The sequence below is a fragment of the Euprymna scolopes genome, chromosome 29 (assembly GCF_053919585.1).
Source record: "Euprymna scolopes isolate OS-2025 chromosome 29, ASM5391958v1, whole genome shotgun sequence".
Lineage (NCBI taxonomy): Eukaryota > Metazoa > Mollusca > Cephalopoda > Sepiida > Sepiolidae > Euprymna > Euprymna scolopes.
The window spans coordinates 1897501-1917097 of NC_136510.1; the positions used below are offsets into that span (position 1 = coordinate 1897501).

The following is a 19597-nucleotide window of genomic DNA, read 5'->3' on the forward strand; positions in this document are numbered from 1 at the left end:
GGGGCTGAAGTTTAGATGACAGTTTGGGACCTAGTAGGTTGGCGACTCTCTTTTGGATCCTGTCCAGGAGCGAGAGACTAGTAGCAGATGCACCAGTGAAAGTGTGCGTGTATTCATCACATAAAAAAATAGTAGTTTGAAATAACATTGTTTAAAAAGGAAGAATTAAATTCTCATTCAGTATAGTAATTTTCCATGATGAGGATTAAGGTGCATGTGCATGGCGCGCAAATTCAAGATGGAGGTTTAGGGTTTGTGCTTTTGGTGCACAACCTAAGAAAATAAATAATTCAACATAAGCTTCTGAAACAACGAACACAACAACTTCAATAAATGTAACAAAGAAAAGAAGGTTTATTCTGGCGAATGTTCACAGGGAGATATATTCCTGGTCAAAACCTGACTCTGGCCACCTGGTGCAGTCACGGTAGTTATTCCCAGTGGGAATCATCGATACCAGATGAGATGACACAGAGATGGAGAAAGCGAGGAAAGGGTCTGATCTGCTTGGCGTATCTCTCGGTAAGAAGGAGTTTTTCCTTCAAATCGGAAGCTGTCCGAGTTCCTTAGGGGAGAGAAAGGATCAATGCGCCTCACCCCTGATTGGTCAGTCTGTGGCCAAATCACACAGGAGAGAGGCATTCATTTGCGAAAGAAAAAGTTCCATTTGTTTCTGCTACAGGGGATTTTAATGCCTTCTCTCCTTTTGGAGGTCTTTTCTGGCCTTCGGGCCAAGATCTAAGTGTAGTATCTGTTCCAGCAGATACTGCAATCAAAGACCATATGTGGGGGCAACCCCCACATATAAGACCATTGCTCTTGTAGCAATCAGTTATTAGTCAATGTAGGGGAAACCCTTCATACCAATTGTCACTATCCAGTTTCCTATTCCCGGGGGAGCTGGTCCCCATTCCCCAATCTCTCCACATTAAAAAACGGCCTTGTGCCTAATTTGCTCAGTGGGGAAGCAAATAAATCCCGCCTTCTAGTGATGGAGTTATTCTAACATCCAGTCTTGCATAGATCTATAAAATTATCTTCAACTTCTATTTAATTCGAAAGAGACTACAGGGGATATCCATTGTATTTCAAGACTGAATGGAGGCATCAATATAAATCTTGCAGGGGATATCCATTGTATCTATAAAATATAATAAAAAATATGTGTTATTCTCATTTCACTTTCACAACCAATGCCATTTTTTCATTTTTTCTTAATTATTCACTTATTATTATAAGTTCTGGGTAGTTCCTCATTATTGTTGACAGCAGCTTTATGTTAGCATAAAGTTATTATTTGATCTTATATTAATTCCAATTATATTCTATGTAAATCACAAAATCATTAATACAATACATATCTAGAAACAAGAAAAATATATTAGATTTTTGCAACAAATCTTTATATAGGGATGTTCTTGAAAGTTTGAACCTGCTTGCTGTATCTCTATGCATGTAAACGTAACAAAATTCCTTAATTTCAGGCTTGCGAGTAGCGTGATCAAGATGTTGGGTCTTTTCGGATTCTGATACATACGGTGTTGAAAATGGTGATTGCTATGAAAATGTTCCTACCTTGGATTTGTTCTGCGGTCGCTACAGTCGCTACACTCGCTACACTGACCTTGTGTCTAACTCTGCCCTCGTTAATAGGCAAGTAAATAGGAACACCATCTTTCGTTTTTATAATCAATTTTTACATTTTATAAAATAATATAAACGCGGTTATATTTACGATTACTGTTTTGTGAGATTTCTCTCACAAGGTTTTTGCCCCTGGCAGAATGGAAGAAAACCAAACAGAAATTACAACAAGCTCACCTTAAAACTTCAACGTAAATTTTATTAAAGTAAAAAAGATCCAAGGTTGAAAAAGATGCGTCATCTTCAGCTATCTGCCATTTTGGGCTGGTAACATTCCCAAAGGGAATAATAGTTCGTCTTCGATAAAGGCTGGGTAGGATTCCCGCTGACAAAGAAATGCGTAGGTTGGAGATGTTGATTTGACTTCCAAGTCGGGCTGCTAGCTGGGCATACACGAGGAGTCCATCTAGAAACTATCCAATAGCGGACAATAACAGGTCAAACAGTAAACCTTAATTTTGTCTTGACAGACATTAAATTGAAGCACTAGTGTGCAAATATAAATTCGCCTTACTTAAGGGCATTGGTAATTGCAATAATAAAGTTCCGCTCCACATTTGGGCATTTAAAACGTCTCGAAGCAACAAGTAATTTCGCTGCCTCGATTCGAGTGAGAAATCCAATCTGTTCCTCCCTGCGTCCTTTTCGATTCTGATCTGAAAAGGGAATTTGGCTCCAAAGAACATTCTCGGCAGCCAGTTATAACTTGCAATCTGATTGGTTAAAATAAATCCATGGAAGGAGAAACCATCCAATAAAAAGCTTGCTTATTTTTGCAGAATTTCTTACAGTTGCCGCTTCACTTCCGGTTGCCCCTCCACATGTTCAGAATTTTTTTCCTTAATAATAATAATGTTATTATTTGGAAAAGTCCTTCTTAACACATAGTTGTTTTATTTATTCTGTACTTTCACCTAACAATTTACCATTGAAAATGGAGGAGCAACCGGAAATGTAATTAGACCAGTAATCGTAAAAATTACAATAAAGGGAATGTAATTAGTGATTGAAATAAATTGAGGTAATTTTAATGTCTTTAACCCCTTTCGAGGCACACCAGGTGTTTTCAGAAAAATAATGTTGACCCCTCTCACCCGGTGCACTCCTACTGTGTGCCCCAAACCTCTGATTAACATATCTGGATCATTTGGACTACTGTTTGCACCTTGCTTGTTATATAAATAAGTGGCGTAGCAGATAAAGGTGTTGTTTAACAGCCAGTTTTAAGTAACCATCCCTTTTAAAAGTTGGAGATTCAATCCTTAGGGTAAGCGATAAGAAGGTAATATAAAACCAGACTTCCATCTTGTCATGACTGACAAAATGAGAACAATCTACCGTCATCGGCAAAGGGGTCGGTCTAAAATTCCGTACAGGTTCTCGAGTTCGACATAGCAATTCCCAAATTAGAAAATAATGTCGGAGATTATATTATTTGAAACAGCTTAAGTGTCATCTTGCTTTTTATTTTCCAAACGTTTTGGCCAATGTAAACTCCAATCTTCTTCAGGCGATCTTGTCAAGCTCGGGAATGTATACAGGGTTATTATTAATTCTCTGGAAACGCCTTGTGTGTCTCAAAGGGACTGAAGACTAAAGAAATATTGGCACTTGTGTTGATATTGTACTTGTGTTGATATTGTACTTGTGTTGATATTGTACTTGTGTCGAATACTGGATAATTTTTGGAATTTATACTAATTTCGACATGGCACGTAAGTATATAATAATGTTTTCATTTGAAATGCATTGGTTTAAAACATCACTAATCCACACAAACACCGAAATATTAATTAACTAGTATATTTCTATTTACTTGCCTCCCCACGAGAGCAGAGTGAAAACGAAGTCGATTTTTAATGTGTGGAAAATTCAGCTCCCTAAAAGGGGCACTCTGGATAGAAACAAAAATTAAAATTGTCTCAGTCCAGAAGGATGTATTTTCCACTGACTGAGAACAGAAAAGGTGAAGTGTAGTATCAAGACAGATACTACATTTTGCTCCTAGTTCTTATCGCCCGTAGTAAGGATTGAACCTTCAACCTCCAGAAGATTGTCACTTCCAACATTGTTAACCAACGTGTTTATCCGTTTCGCCACGTGTCCATAATATACAAGGAATGCGAGGACAGAAGTTCGAATAATCAAAATAAAAACTAATTTTGGTGTTTGTTAAAAGCGTGGATTTTCAAAAAGTTAATAATTTGGTTTCTATGAAAAAAAAAAAAAAAAAAAGCCAGCAGAAAATCGCTCCATGACGACGTCCAGATGTGAGACGAATCACGTGGTCGGTCGTGTCAGCCAATGAAATCGCTCGTTTCAAAATGAATCGAAGATTTTTAGAACGTGACGACGACGAGCGAAGTTGCCGCTACTAAAAAAAAAAGAAAAAAAGGAAAGTGTAAATTGTAAATGCAACATTTTTATAAATGAAATTACGAATACAATTAATCGCATTCACAATCGAATAATAAAACAAAACCCATTAAAGACAGACAACCATAAAACCATTAACAAAAAGGAATTTTTTTCTAAAACTCGTTTGATTTACTAGCAACGTCCATATTTAGGCAATCGGCGCTTTCCGACCGCAAACGAAGGTAAGTTTGAACTTTCATTTTGAATTTTTATTCAAATAAAATCGAAACATGGTTGATATTAAAACCAAAAAATGGCAGTTTCTCCTTTTGATTCCTGTTTTTGAATTTAGTCAAATACTTCTTTATTTATGAAAGTTTCTTTTCGCGTTTATTCGCTCACTTCTCGGCGTGTGAAGATATTTTCTGTTTTTCATGATCGAGCGATAAATTCCATCCAACGAAAAAGAAGAAAAAAAAAAGATGAATAAAAAAAAAAAAATTCCGACAATCTAATAAAAAATAAATAAATTGAGAATTCTAATTTGTTTAAGCATTTCTGTTGATAAATTTGCTAAACAAAGCAATTGGTTGTAAAAATACTATCGGCTGATCTCCATCAGGGATGAGAAACACAAATTCTTCAGCGTAGCTTGCTTGCCTTAAATATATTTTATACTCCTATCAAGCTTTGTTCATGTATTGAACACTGTTGAAGTAAATACTACAACCATACATGCCATATAATGTGTAAATACATGAAATAGCAAATATGTGAACGAGAACTATGTAGACGTTTAAAAATGCATAGATAAGAAAGGAAGTATTGCATGCATATATATATATATATATATATATATATATATATATATATATACACATTTTTATAAAAATGGTCTTTTTCTTTAGGAACACAAATGTCATAATATTTGATTGTGATTCGAGAGAATTGTCAATTTAAAGGCTTCAAAATCACTTTCAGCTGTTGAAGCCTACGACGTAAACATGTTTTCGTCATTAAATTTATAGATAAAAATTAAAATGATCGTAAAAACCTTCACAATCGCTAGGGATCCTCCCTTTTTTTTATTTTTTTTATTAATCTAAACCTATAAGCAAGTTTTTTTTTAGATACTCGACAGTGTTTAAGTTGTAGATTTTTGCCATTCAAAAGATTTTAAATTGAATCCAATGTAGCTTATTACTAAAATTAAATCCAATGTAGCTTATTACTAAAATTAAAATCTATAAACCAAAAATCATGTACTATGGTTCGTTTGTGCTCCTAATATATATATATATATATATATATATATATATATATATATATATACAAGGAGCACAAACGAACCTCTCTCCTAATATATATATATATATATATATATATATATATATATACAAGGAGCACAAACGAACCTCTATTCTAGACAATCACCCACATTTCTTTTGTAGAATATTGTGTTCATGTCACGGAATAAGAAACTTTTGTGTGTTTTTATTTAATTTCGTCAAAAATCTAAACGAATTAAAATTCGATTCCTCAGTTAGCAAATCGTATGAAGATCCTGTTGCTGAATCTCCTCCTTTGAAAATCTGCATTCGAAATCCCTGTTTTCAATTGGGATCGAACACCAACTGTAATCGAAAAAAGAAGCCCTGCCCCCCTCAGCTTTCAAGCTGTTGTCTCTTGAACTCGTATTTAATAATTATTTATATATATATATATATATATATATATATATATATATATATATATATATATATATATATATATATAAAATGTTAATAAATTACGTGACCACCGACCACGTCTTGTTGCCTCTGAGTGCTGCTGCGGTTTCGCCCCTCTACGTGATACATTCGTTTTTACTATTAATCAGATCTGTATTAGAATGAAAAATGCCGAACGAAATGTTAAAATCCTATCTTTAATTTGGTTATGAAATTAAATCCACCAGAATGCATTTCGATTTATTCGTAAAAAAATAAAAAAAGACAAACATTTTAATATTCTGTTAGATTATGAACAAAAAAAAAACCTGTGACTCTTCGAAATTTGAAAAGAATTTAGAAGCTTTTTAAAACCCCATTAACAGTGTTAACAAAATGTTTATTGTTTGGCTTGTTTTTTTTTGGGGGGGGGGCGGGTTACGAATAAATCGAAATGCATTCTGGTGGATTTAATTTCATAACCATAATTGGTGTAAATTTAACACCAATTATGGTTTCATAACATTCGTGTTCTATAAAAAAAAATAATGAGCCTTGAGTCATGTTTAAAGACATGATTTGCGAAAAATTTTAAAGTCACTTTATGAATTTCTATTCGACAGTTTAAATGCTTCCAAATTCCTTTCAAATTTCGAAGTCTCACGAATTTTTTAAAAGTATTTATGCAGAGACGATACCGTGCTATTTCTTTTTTCTTTTTTTTTATAGTATTTTCATGCTAAATTCATATTTTACGGTATCTTTTGTTTGATGAAAGTACATAATAGTAAAAAAAAAACAAACAAAAAAACGCCCCCTCCCCATATTAAGAATGAGTTTCTAATTTAGAAATTTGAAATAATAACGTCATTATTTAAAAAGTTTCTAAATAATGACGTTATTTCAACACGGTACCGTCTCTGCATCATCAGGAGTACCACTTAAAAAATAAATTTATTAACAATGTATTAAAATTGCTGTAGTATCTGTTCTGACACTTCACCTTTTCTGTCCTCGGTCAGGGGAGGAGATATCCTTGACTGAGACAATTTTTATTTTTGTTTCTATCCAGAGTGCCTCTTTTTTTTGGGGGGGGGGTCCTCACATTAAAAACCGACCTTGTGTCTAACTCTGCCCTCGTGAGGAGGCAAGTAAATAGGAACATTAAAATTGCTGGTCTTTAGGAAGAAAACAAAATGCATTCTGATGGATTTAATTCCGTAATTTTATTTGTGTGCTTTTATAGAATTTGATCCGAACCAAACAGACTTTGGTCGAACTAAACCTAAAACTTAGATTGATGTTAAAAAAAAGTTCAGTTTAAATTCTGTAAAAGTGCATAAAAAAAAAAATTCGTGCTACTTATGCAGAATACGGACCGTGCTGAAATAATGTTATTATTTAGAAACCAATTAGCATGTAGAGGAAGCGGCCGGTTTTTCTTTTCAAAACTATTCTGTATTTTCACCAAACAATTTAATGAATAAAAGATGTAAAAATTGTATTTAACTTGAAAATAACATCTGAAAATAGCACAGTTCGTATTCTGCATAAATACCAGAATGGTTTTCGCATTTTACGCTATTGCATTTAAGAATCGATTAATTGTAAAAAAAACCTAAGTCACAGAAGCAAGAAACACACGGAAGTTCTCACATAATCCTTATATATAATGTGACAATATTTTCATAACTTACTACCTAGCTCTACTCGTGTATTGAGCACTGAAGTAAATACTGAAAATTTACGCATAAAATTACATCTTATATTAATTTATGTGATTAAATGATATATATATATATATATATATATATATATATATATATATGAGTGTACATGCCTGAAATGTCAAGTCTTTTAAGAATTGAGTGGCGAATTTACTCAAGTCAGTCGCCGATTGAGTCGTGTTAAAAAAACAAACCTTGTGACGTGTTTCACGTGGGCGTTTGTTTACTGATGATATTTCTGAAAGCTTTTCAAAACTTGATCACCAGATCTTCATTTTAAAGGCAGACTCAATTCTTGAACTTTTAAAAACTAGAAAAAATATTATTTTTTTTCTTTTTAATATTTCTTATTTCGATTATTCGGATTATCAATCATTATCATAATTTTTTTTCTAAAACATCATTTTAAATTTTTTTTTTTTTTTTATTTTGCTTAGATCAAAAATACAACATGGATTAAAAAAAATTTTTTAAAAGATTATTCAGACTATTATTCTCTCTTTGGTTATTCACAACGTTTTTGACCTATGTAACCTTTATCCTTCTGCAGGCTGATCTAATCGAACTCTGGAACTTGTAATGGAATTTCAAACTGAACTATTTAACCGACTGAAGAAGATCGGAGGTTAAATCTGGCGAAATGTCAATATAAGAGTGAGAAAGTAGTCCAAATAAATTATTAATCCTCATCTAAAGTTTTTTGACAGCCAAAAATGTTATGTTAAGTTAACATTTTTGGCTTCATGTGAAAATGTATAAAAGGCGAAAAATCCTAGTATTTTGATCGTCTATTTGGGCTTCTTAGAAACTAAACAATAATTTTTGAAAGAGCCACTATTCTAAAAAAGAACATTAATACATGTTTAAATGTATTATTTTCATAGAAATATGTATTTTTTTTCTGTATTTCATTTTTTTGTTCTCCCACAAAACCATAGGAAATGTTTATCAACAATTGGCAATTTTTATCCCCCCTTTTTTGTGACGTCATCTTATTTACTTCCTTGACAAGAGGTTAGACACAAGGTCAGCTGTGCTTGTGAAAAGCCAGCGCGCGAGGATGAGCGCATAGTTTATAAAAAATGCTTGAGCAGCCCTGTTGACTTTCCTCTTTTTGTTATGTCATTTCGTTTGACTTTCACCGGATTATTATTATTAACTAATTTTATTTACTCGGCGTTACCCGGATAGAGGAAAATAATTAAAAATTTAATTTTTTAAAAGGATTTTAAAAAATCGTTTAGTTTTTTTTCTCTTATTTTTATTTCAATAAATATTTATAAACAAATCAAATTTAATGTGTCTGTTATCAAAGTTACAAAAAACACGCATATAGTTTCATTGAAATCTTCGTATATTTTTTTCTTTTTTATGACCTGTCCTCCTAGCTTAGTATAAACACCCCCAACCACCTATGTTAAGAAAAGCTTTCAGAATAACCCCCAACCTCCCTATGGTACGAACGGCTTTCGAGCTTGGGGGTTGTTTATTCCGAAAGTCGTTCTTAACATGGGGAGGTTGGGGTGTTTTATAATACGCTGGGGCACATACATCGTAAAAATTTACCGAAATATTAATTTTACCTTTTTGTTTCACGTGTATATTTAGTGAAGATAATCTTATCCTTTTTATTAGAAAATTATTAACTTGAGTTATCGTTCTTTCATAACTAGCCTCTTGCTTATAAAGGGTGACGTCTATTATTGCAAAAGTGTTATTGTAAAAAAAAAAAAAAGCAATGTAACCCTTCCGTTAATCTATTGCATAATGTTCCCGAAAAAAACTTTAGTATAAAAAATGTCAATGTTAAAAATCATTAAAAAAATATGTTCTTGCTTTAACCCTAAGTTCCGATGGCAATTCAAAAAAAATAAATAAAAGACTGAAAAAAAAATGTGCGCAATGTATGTGTAACGCCAACGGCGCATATCGTTACAAATAAATTTCACCCAACTTCAGATGCTGCTGCTGCAGTTGCTGCACTTCAATTTCTTGTTCTCTCAGTGGAGCTGAAATCCTTCACGACTGAGACAATTTTTATTTTTGTCCCTTTTCTCCACGTAAAACAAAAAACAAAACGACCCTGGTGTTTAACTCTGTCCCGTGGGGAGGCATTGTAAGTAGTGACTATATTTTGAAAGGTTAGTTCTCATTTGAGCTTTTTACGTGTAAGATGAAATTCACGGTATCTTTTTTTTTTTTTTTTTTTTTTTTTTTTTTTTTCTCTGCTAAAACGTGGTTTGTGGGAAAACATTTCATCCTAATTTAGGTGACTGAAATATAAACTAACGAAATGAATATATATATAAATAAATATGAATTCTTCATTTTGGAAGGAAAGGGGATATAGTGGAAAACCAAACGAATGTCGTTGAATAAATTAATTTTAAATAGGCTTTACAATGCTGCGAAAGGGGGAGGGCATGCATGAACCTGTCGCGTAAGTTGCCGTCTCCAAAACGGTTAAAAACATGGATGGTGGCTGGTGAGTGTAGAAAGACGGGAGGTGTGTGTGTGTGTGTGCGTATATAATATATATATATATATATATATATATATATATATATATATATATATGCGCACACACAGACATACGCATATACATGTATAAGAGAGAAGGGTGTGGTTAGTCACGAGGCAGTAACCTATCATGCATATACACACAAAAAAATCTCTGCAAAACCAACTACTTCTTGCCTGAAGCAGATCCTATTAAAATCTATCTTTATTTTACTGTCATTTTCTTTTCTGGCATTGGAAATTCGATTATTTTTCAAATAATTGAATTTTTTTTTATTGCCAGCAACAAAATTGTGGATTTTTACTATTGAACAACAAAACAATGGGTTGACTTCAAAAGATTTCGTTTTTGTGTTAAGTGTACTGTACATCTATTAATGAAGGTTTTCTTTGTATTTATTTGAAACGGAAACTGCATTCGTATGATTAATACTATTGTGCTATATTTTAATGCTCCATTGTGGTTGTAGTGTTTTGTCATGCATTGCCTCTTTTGATTTATTTAACTTCAGTTGAATTTCTCAAAAATCAAAGGGCCTTTCCTGGAATTAACACTTGATCTATATATGAGACACATCGATATTGTTTAATGTTCCATTAAAGTTCTCCCTTGCCTCTCAAACACTGAGTAAAGAAGTTGGAATTGACCATATCTCTTTTTTTTTTTTTTTTGCTTTTATTCATTGTATTCTCCCCCCCCCCCCCAAGAGGTACATCTGTGGAGTGGTAGATATAGTTATTTGAACTTTCGAGTTGTTCCTTACTGATGTGTGCGTACAAGTTGTTAAAATAAATACAAAAAAAATCAATATCTTTTCAACTTGACTATCACACATGATGATGATGATGATGACTAGCACCCCCCCTTCCGTTACTATTTGATGCCATTCAGCTTAATTCGTCATATATCGACTTTCTTTCGCAGTTCACAAGCCCTTGGTTTGTTTAAATATATATTTTAAAATTAGGAGAGAAAGAAGAGAAAATACTTCTTTTTTTTCTGCTGCTGAAAACTTGGATAAAATCAATGATGAACGTGATGGAATACTTTTTTTGGTGTTAAATCCTATTTCCGTCACCCAAATTATTTAGTGAAATGAGTTTCGACATAATTCTCATGTTAAAAAAAAACCCACCAAAAACCACAAACGTTAAAAACATGTTATAACGATTTTCATCGTACATGTTAAACGCCGAAATGAATTTCTTTTTGAAAAATATAATCGTCATCATAAACGTCGAGAAAGGGGGCTAGCTAAGGAAGAACAATAACTTGAGTTTAAATTGTTTTTAATTAAACATGAGTTATCGTTCCTTACTTAGCCTCTCCCTCTCTCTATTTATATTTGTATATATATATCTGAGGACCCACAAATGACCAGACCCAATCTCACTGATGGGAGAACAATTATACTCGTCAGGAGTGATTGATGATTCTAAAACCTAAAGAAGTCGCCAGTTTAAAGGAAATAGTGTAATTGGTGTTAAGTTAAAAAATTACCTACAAAAAAAAGTTAATGTCTGAGCAGAGTGAAAAATTAGTCCTGAAAAGGGAACTCAACAAAAAACAACTCTAGTAAAAAGAAAACAAATACCAATATATAACAAATAAGTATATCCGTAGGCAATGTAATGAAGGTAAAATCTGTATTTTAGTGGCATAAATTATTCGACAGACAAAGGAAGTTAAAAAAAAACAAAAAAAACTGTCGCAAATGTTGTCAAATACAAACTGAATGAAAAGTAATGAAAATGATAATTTATCTGTATGTAATTTAGATATAGTGTAAAAATGTTTTATCTAAAAAGAAAGTTTTTATGATTTGGAAAGTGCAAAATTACTTTTTTTTTTTTTAATTTTTTTTTTTTTAATTTTTTTTTTATGCTTAATCACTCCAATCTCGGTTCGGTGCGACTTTGATGCAACTCTCTTTTATTAAGATTCGGTGCCAATTTATGAAATTGGCTCCCTATAAATTCCACAATTTACATTTTATTGTTTTTTTAACATTAATCTCATCGGTTACAAACTTTACTTTCAGATGTAAAAAAAGTTGGTAAAAAAAAAAATTTTTGACTTAACATTGGATCAATTTTCAATTATAACGTTCTATTAAATTGAGCATATACTTTGTGCCCATCACTAAGGAAAATATTGTCACAACATCATATCAGACAATTTAATAATTTTTTTCTCATTTATATACAGCAAAATAGTTGCCAAAATTTGAAAGTGATTTTAAAACCTTTTAGAAAGTAATTTCTTGGAAGAAGAGGAGATCTTATGTTTTATTTGTTTCCCCACTTCACGATTCTCACTAATGAAATAATTGTATACAGACTTAGTTATTTTTGATGAAATTTGTGAAAGATTTGGAAAATTTTAATGTGATATTGTGATTAAGGATTCTAGTTAAGAGTACGATAAACATTTTCTAATCCTAATGACGACACAGATTTTTCCACACTTTTGAATGGTTTTGTGCCTAACTTGTTAAAATGTAAATTTTTGTACAAATAAATATTTTAAAGTTTACAGTAGTCTTGTGGTTTCTTATGTTTCTAAATCCAAGAAAAACTGTTTAAGATTTAGCGGTTAAAAGACCAGATGAGTTAGAAATTGCTTTTAATAAATATTGCTATTTATAAAAAATAAAATTGAATTTTATTTTTTAAATTTGCGATTAATAAAACATTCATCTTCAAAAAATTGGATAGTTTGTTCTTTTGTCTTTTTTTTTTTTCCCCCATACCATGGTGGTGATAAGTCCTGGCATGATTTGAAATGCTTGGAGTTCAGTCAAAATGATGTTTATATGTCCGATTACAGTTTTTGGCGTCTGTCGAATCCACTGTATTTCTCAACAGTACCATTTTTCTTCAAGAAAATTTAAAAAAATTTCTTTAGTTTCAAATTTTCAATAATTTATTGATATTTCCTGTTTTTCACAAATAGATTTAAAATAACACTTTCTTTCAAATTAGTTGATAAAAAAAATATCACAATCTAGCATGACTGCTCTCGATTAAATTACGAATTTAAAAAGGGTTAATTATAGAACTTAACATCTATTTCAAGATTTAACGTAAAATGTTTGGACGCAACAGTGAAGAAATATTCCTGACAAGCTGCCCAAAATATTCTGGCAAACCAAATGCTAATGTCAATTCATGATGTCGCTGGCATGCACCATGGTTTTAGCTTGCTGTGTTCAACGTTTGCTGATGGAGTTAATGTATCATCTTTGGTTTAATGTCTGTTTTACTTGCTGGCATGTGTTGGACAGAATTAATGCCATTAGTGTCCTTTATTTCCCCTCTTCCATGCAAGTTTGAGTAAAATAGTAGATGAGATTCCCAAGCCTTAGAGCAAATAATCTAGAAAAAGGGAAACTCCAAAGTAACACCGGTCCATCTCTGCTCATATCAGTATTACTTCTGGTCATTTTGGATCACTTTTTGCAACTACACTTAATGCCAGACCAGGAGAAGAGCAGTTAGAGATTGTGCAACTCTTACTTCACTACAAACTCCTTTTTGCATGAGTGCCATTTTCATTGAAATAAGCAAAGGCTAACCTGATGTTAAATTCATTTAACTGTTTTTCATATTTTTATGATGACGAAAAAATGTTGCAATTATTACACTTGTGGTGATAAGAACTTGGTAAAAATTACTTCACACTTCTTCCCAATCATGGCTGACACAACAAGGACAATCTACCCTTGTTGATTAAATAAAGTCTGAAATTCGTATATAATATGTTCCTGAGTTTACCAAGGTTTTCAGACTTTGACAAGATGCATTTGAAAGGTTGAAGATTATATCAGCCGAAATGTTGCGAAAATAACAGTGAAGATGATAATGGTAGTCGAAATAATCCAAATTACACATTTTTAAGTGATTTCTGTTTTAATGTTGTGAGATTTAAAAAAAACAAAAAAATTTGTTAAATTGTACTGGTTTGCCCATAAAAAAATCCTTGGTATCTTTATAACAAAAATCAACACATTAGGAATTTTGTCTTTTTTTTTTTTTTTTTTTTTTTTTTTTTTTTTTTTTTTGAGAACAGTAGTTATAAGTGAAAAAATGATCCAAATGATTAGATCTAAACTGAAAATGACTAAAAGTTCATTGAAATTTTTAGGAAATGTCGTCCAAGACATGAATTTTGGACATCTTTTATTTATCTTACCTGAATTTTGAATTTTTGTTAGAAGTTCTGAATGGATGTTTGACCAATCTTTTTGACACATTTTCTTTGAAATACGTTTTGATGGAGATTGAAATCGTAAAGACGCCTGTAAAGTCTTAACGTAAAATACATAATTTTATCTAAATGATTTTTATGCAAATATTGATGTGACTTTGGACTCTGTGCAAAAAGTCCCCTTTCTTTAAGTTTTCTTTAATTTGAGCACATTCACTCTGTATTTGTTGAGTCAATTATATTGGATCTGTGATTTTTTTTTTTTTTTTTTTTTTTTTGTTTAAGTACATTTTCTCTCTTTGCGTAACCCAGAAAAAGAAATAAAAAGGACTAAGATCTAATAAATGAAGAGACACATATTTTAGGAATTACTGTTGTTCAAATATTTGCTAATTTTCAACGGAGATGCCATCCTGTTAGAACCATGTGTGAAGTTCTTCACTAACGTTTTGAAAGTGAGGCATTAATTGATCTTTCTGGTCAATAACAAAAAAAATGTTATATTCACACCATTATCTCCCCCCCCCACAAAAAAAAAGAACCAAGCATAGATATTCATGTTGTCATATTCGGTTTAATGTCCATTTTACATGGACCTGGATAAGACCTTAAATTATAACCGATGGTGAGGCCCCAGCTTGCGGGTTTGGGGAGTGTGGAGCCACCCTTTAATTGCCATTGCTCCCAGATCCACTCTGACCTGGAGTGGTAGTAACTGTTAGGGTCCCAACTATGGGTTAAATAGAAACCGACTTGAAAAAAAAAAAACATATATATTCTATTAAAAAATTTTTCTTGGAAATAACTGGATTTGTCATTAAATGACCTGAAAAGGGTTGATACGCCATAAAACAAAAACAACCAACCATTTTACATGCTGGCATGTGTTGGACAGCTTTAATAAATAAAACTTTTCATAATTTTAAAGGATGTTTGTTGGAAAATCTGAAAACGCAAAAGAAAATTTGAAAATCTCTGGTTTAACATCGATCTTCCTTCTCCGATAATGTCTTTTGTTCTTGAGTTTTGTTAATCTGATCTTTGAACAATTCTTAGTACAGCCATTAGTAAAAAAAATTAGCTGAGAAATCTAACATTCGGTATATTGTAATACTATCAATGCCCCCACCCCACAAATATTAGGAAGAACCCAAAAAATGAGTGAAAACTATAACAAAAAAGATAGGTTTATCAGCAGAACAAAAGGTTATAGGAAGTGAACTTCGTAGAAAGACAATGGGGTGGAATTTGTTCACCGATGCACACAAAGGCAGCCAAAATAGGATTGTTAATCAAGATATGGTAAGAGATTGGGACAAAAGATCAGCAATACAGGTCATATATTTAGGATTCGTTTATGGAGAGTTTGAGGAGTGACAGTGAATTTTGCAACAGTTTAAAATTTTGGGCAGGAGAAGGCAAGCCCTAGCTTGGAGCAGATTGAGATGAGCTGACGTCAACTGACGAACATGACTTCAACAGAAAATGCAGATGTGGACCTGAGATCTTGGAGAGTTATATCCCATGATGGTGTCACACACGCATCCAGAGCCAAACTGGTATTTACAGAAAGTTAGTTTTTTTTTTTTGTTTTATTTTTATATTTGTGAACCATTGTGTCCCCCCCCAGCAGCTGCTAATGTGAGAAACGACTACACTGCCAGAAGAGAAGAGGAAAGAGAAGTATACCATATAAACGGTGTTGGAATCGTCAATTATTGTCGAATGAGGAGCATGTGGTCGCACAAATTCTTATAGAAAACTAAGTTTTCACTAATTGGAAAGTTTGATTCATTTTCTACAAAATCTCTTTATCTCAAACTTTGCATATTCCAACAATCATCCTCTTTTTTAGCAAAGAGGGGGAAGAGACTAATGAGTTGATAATTGAGAGGGTTTTTCTTTCACCAGAATTCTTGTACACTGGTACCACAGAGGCCATCTTTCAGCTATTAGGGAAACAAGATTCAGCAAGGCATTTATTGTAAAGTATGGGGGCTAGCTCGGCTGAACATTTCTTAATTAGTATAACAAGGATGAGATCAGGCCAACATGCCTTTAAGATGTCTAAGTTTTTTTATGATATCGTGAACATGAGAAGGGGTGATTTTTACATCATCTAATTTGGCTTCAGTCCGCATATAGAAATTTGGGAAGGAGTTGTTTGTTGGCTCTAAGGTGGCAAGCAGTTCTGCTTTCTCCATTGCTGTGCATGCAATCTTCTGGTTGTTGCTCAGTGGAGAAATTACTGATTGCCCTTTATTCACTACACTATTATAAATTTTCTAGAAATCACAAGTTCCCATCTTTTCCAATTCAATGCGTTCCTCGATTATTTCAGCATGCTTTCTTTTTGGCTGTTGCTATTTCACTGTTACAATGATTTCTAGCATCTGCAAATTTTTGCATATTTGTGTTTGACTTATGATGTACAAACTGGTGGAATGCATGCTGCCTTTGTGCAATGACAGCTGCACAATCTGCAGTGAACCATCAGGGTAAGTGGGGCTTCAATACCCACTTTGCACCATTCAGTTGTTTCATTGGCACACTGTTCAGCAGGAAGACAGAAGATATTGGTCCATGAGGCATCTCGGATGCGTTCTCTAAGGGCTTCCCAGTTATTGACATCAGACCGATAAAATTATAACTTTTCTATTTCAGTAAATCTGCAACCTTTTTATTTTTATTCTCTTTAAATCCGTTTTTTAATTGGATGCTTTAAAAAACGTGATTATTGTCCCCCCTCACTTCTAGTTTTTATATTTTTATTTTATGAGGACAATTGAAAAGTTTGATAAAATAACTTCTGATCTTTCTTTATGTATAAGCTTCACCGTCATTTAATGAAAAGTTTATATTTCATGGCACATCAAGTTTGTTTAATGCTAAATCTTAATTTGAATATAAAAATTGCACTGTAGAGAAAGTCGTGCTATCTTGACTTATAAGTGACTGATAAAACTAGTTTCTAACATTTGTTGTAAACAATTCATTAAATATTTAAAACCTGAAGCTTGACCAAATGTCTTAAAGGCGTTGGTTTAGATAACCTCAGTCAATCCTTAAAAGCAGATCCTTGGATACAAATGTTAATATCCATTAAAAGCATACTAGTAATATCACTGAATGAAATGCTATCTTGACATTGGACGCGTAAAACTATACTTTTCTGTTTTACTAAATGATAATCTTTGTATTTTTTAAAATTTGTTTTTTAACAATACCTGATTGTTATTCCCCCTCTGTTTAATTGGACAATCATTGGTTAACAGCATAAAATATGACTTCTGAAACTCTAACGCTTCTTTGGCCTGTGTGATATCTTGATATCTGAAGCACAAAAATTTTCGATTAGGTTAAAATATTTCAAACGGTTTACTGTTTTGAATGTAAAAACTACACTTGTAGATAAAGTGGTGTTGGCATTGACTTATAAATAAATGATAAAATTAGTTTTTACCATTGTTGTAAACAATTCAACATTTTTAGTCGCGTGCAAGCGACTGTATAAGTCACTCCGTCGGTCGGTCCGTCTGTCCGTAACACTTTTGTGCTTGGCCTTTTTGGTTAAGATCAAAGGTCTGTTGTTAATAGATGCTGTTCTTAGCTTTTTAAACTTTTCTTGGCCTTTTGGCCAAGACACACACACATACATTAAAAAAAAAAAAAATATTCACACACACACATACATAAATAATATATATATATATATATATATATATATATATATATATCCTTTTTGCAAAAACGCTGGGGTTTTCATTAGTTAGTTTAGAGTCCACAGAGTGAATGGGGTATTGTGGTAAATGTTGCCAGTCAAGAGTAAAGTCGTCAAAGACTCCAATTTTTACTTTAGTTACAAAGACCCTGCAACACTCCCCACCCCAGATCTTATAGGGCCTTGTGTCTAAATTTGTTTTGTCTTTTGGAGATTTTACTTTTTTAAATTTTTTAATTTTATATTAGAATTTTTTTAATTGGAATTTTTTCTTTAAACGAAATAAATTAAATATGAAGATCAAAGTGTAGTATCTGATCCGGCAGATACTGCAAGCAAAGACCATATGTAGGGGCAGCCTCACATAGAAGACCTTGGTCAATGTAGGGGAAACCCTTCATACCAATTGTCACTATCCAGCTCCCCTACTCTCCGGGGAGTTGGTCCCCATTTCCCCTTCACTCCTGACATTAAAAATCAGCCTTGTGCCTAATTTGCTTGGTGGGGGAGCAAATAAATACCCTTTTCTTGGCCTTTTGGCCAAGATCAAAGTGTAGTATCTGTCCTTACTGCATGCTGTACTTACTGTGATATAAAATGGGGGATCACTTTTCTATATTAATTTAATGTAAAATGATCACCCATTTTACAACCAGTCAGTCTCAAAGCCATTCAAGTCATTCTCCAAATCAGTCAAGTTGTTTTTGAAAGATTTCAGTTATTTTTTAAGCATTCAAGTCATTTTTAAGGTCATTCAATTCATCCTTAAGTTCATTAAAGTTATTCTAAGTCATTTACTTTTTATTTAAGTCATTTCAGCCCATTTTTTGGTCATTTTAGTTTATCTTTAAGAATTTCATGTCAATCCTACATTCACGCATTAATTCATTACACAAGAGCACGCGACTAATGGCTATCAGCCTTGTTAACTTGAAGCTTGACCAAATCTCATTGAAAAAAAAAAACATATACTCTTGCAAAAGTAATTGAGCACTCTTGTTTTTCCTATAACACTAAATTATACTAATATATATATATATATATATATATATATATTCATTATGATTCATGGTGCATTGAAAATTAATTTTTCTTTTTCCTTTATTAAGCCATGGTCATAAAACCGTTAGCAATAGACAGAGGCTACTAACCTAATTAAGGATGCATAAAACTTGGGAACATCACGATAATTAGTCAATAAAGAACTCTGAAAATGTGACAGTGATACATGTTTATTCACACAATTCTGAGGCAGAACGTTCAGGACTGCAGAACACAATGTGAAAGGAGATCGCTGATACATCTCTGAGCTTTAAACACTGGTGTGATTATGAGGAGGGTCTAATGTAAATGTATATCGTCATAAGTTTATTCTTTCAGTTGCGGCACAGGATGGTATTTAAGCATTGCAGTGGGGCAAAAACCATAAAATAATCTCTAGGCAACAGAAGCAACTGTCACATTTCGGCAAATAGACAGCAGATCTAATCCGAGCAGATGATAAACTCCAGAGGGAATAGGTTTGTGGCAGGGAATATGCAGTATATATATCTGATGGCATGACGCTGTAGATTTAAGAGAATCAGAACACATTTTCGACTCCAGCGAACACTACAAACCTGTATTCCAAGTGGGGATGAATCCTTGTCTTGTAAAGCTTAGTCAGCAAATTCTTCATGAGAAATTTGGTATTTGTTGCATATAAGAT

The 19597-nt window shown here is 32.7% G+C and overlaps 1 protein-coding gene, 1 long non-coding RNA gene and 1 pseudogene across 2 annotated transcripts in view; 2 read left to right on the forward strand and 1 right to left on the reverse strand.

Annotated features, from left to right (window-relative positions):
- The window catches only part of LOC145252437 (uncharacterized), a 100583-nt gene that overhangs the window by 39724 nt on the left and 41262 nt on the right, over nt 1–19597 (reverse strand). The gene's annotated exons all lie outside the window — the stretch shown is intronic.
- LOC145252433 (long-chain-fatty-acid--CoA ligase 5-like) overlaps nt 3516–19597 on the forward strand; it is a 197155-nt gene continuing 181073 nt past the window's right edge. The window contains exon 1 of the mRNA XM_080111830.1: nt 3516–4244. The gene's annotated coding sequence lies outside the window, so the exon portion shown is untranslated. The remainder of the gene's footprint in view (nt 4245–19597) is intronic.
- Nucleotides 18409–18535, forward strand: LOC145252986 (U2 spliceosomal RNA; annotated as a pseudogene).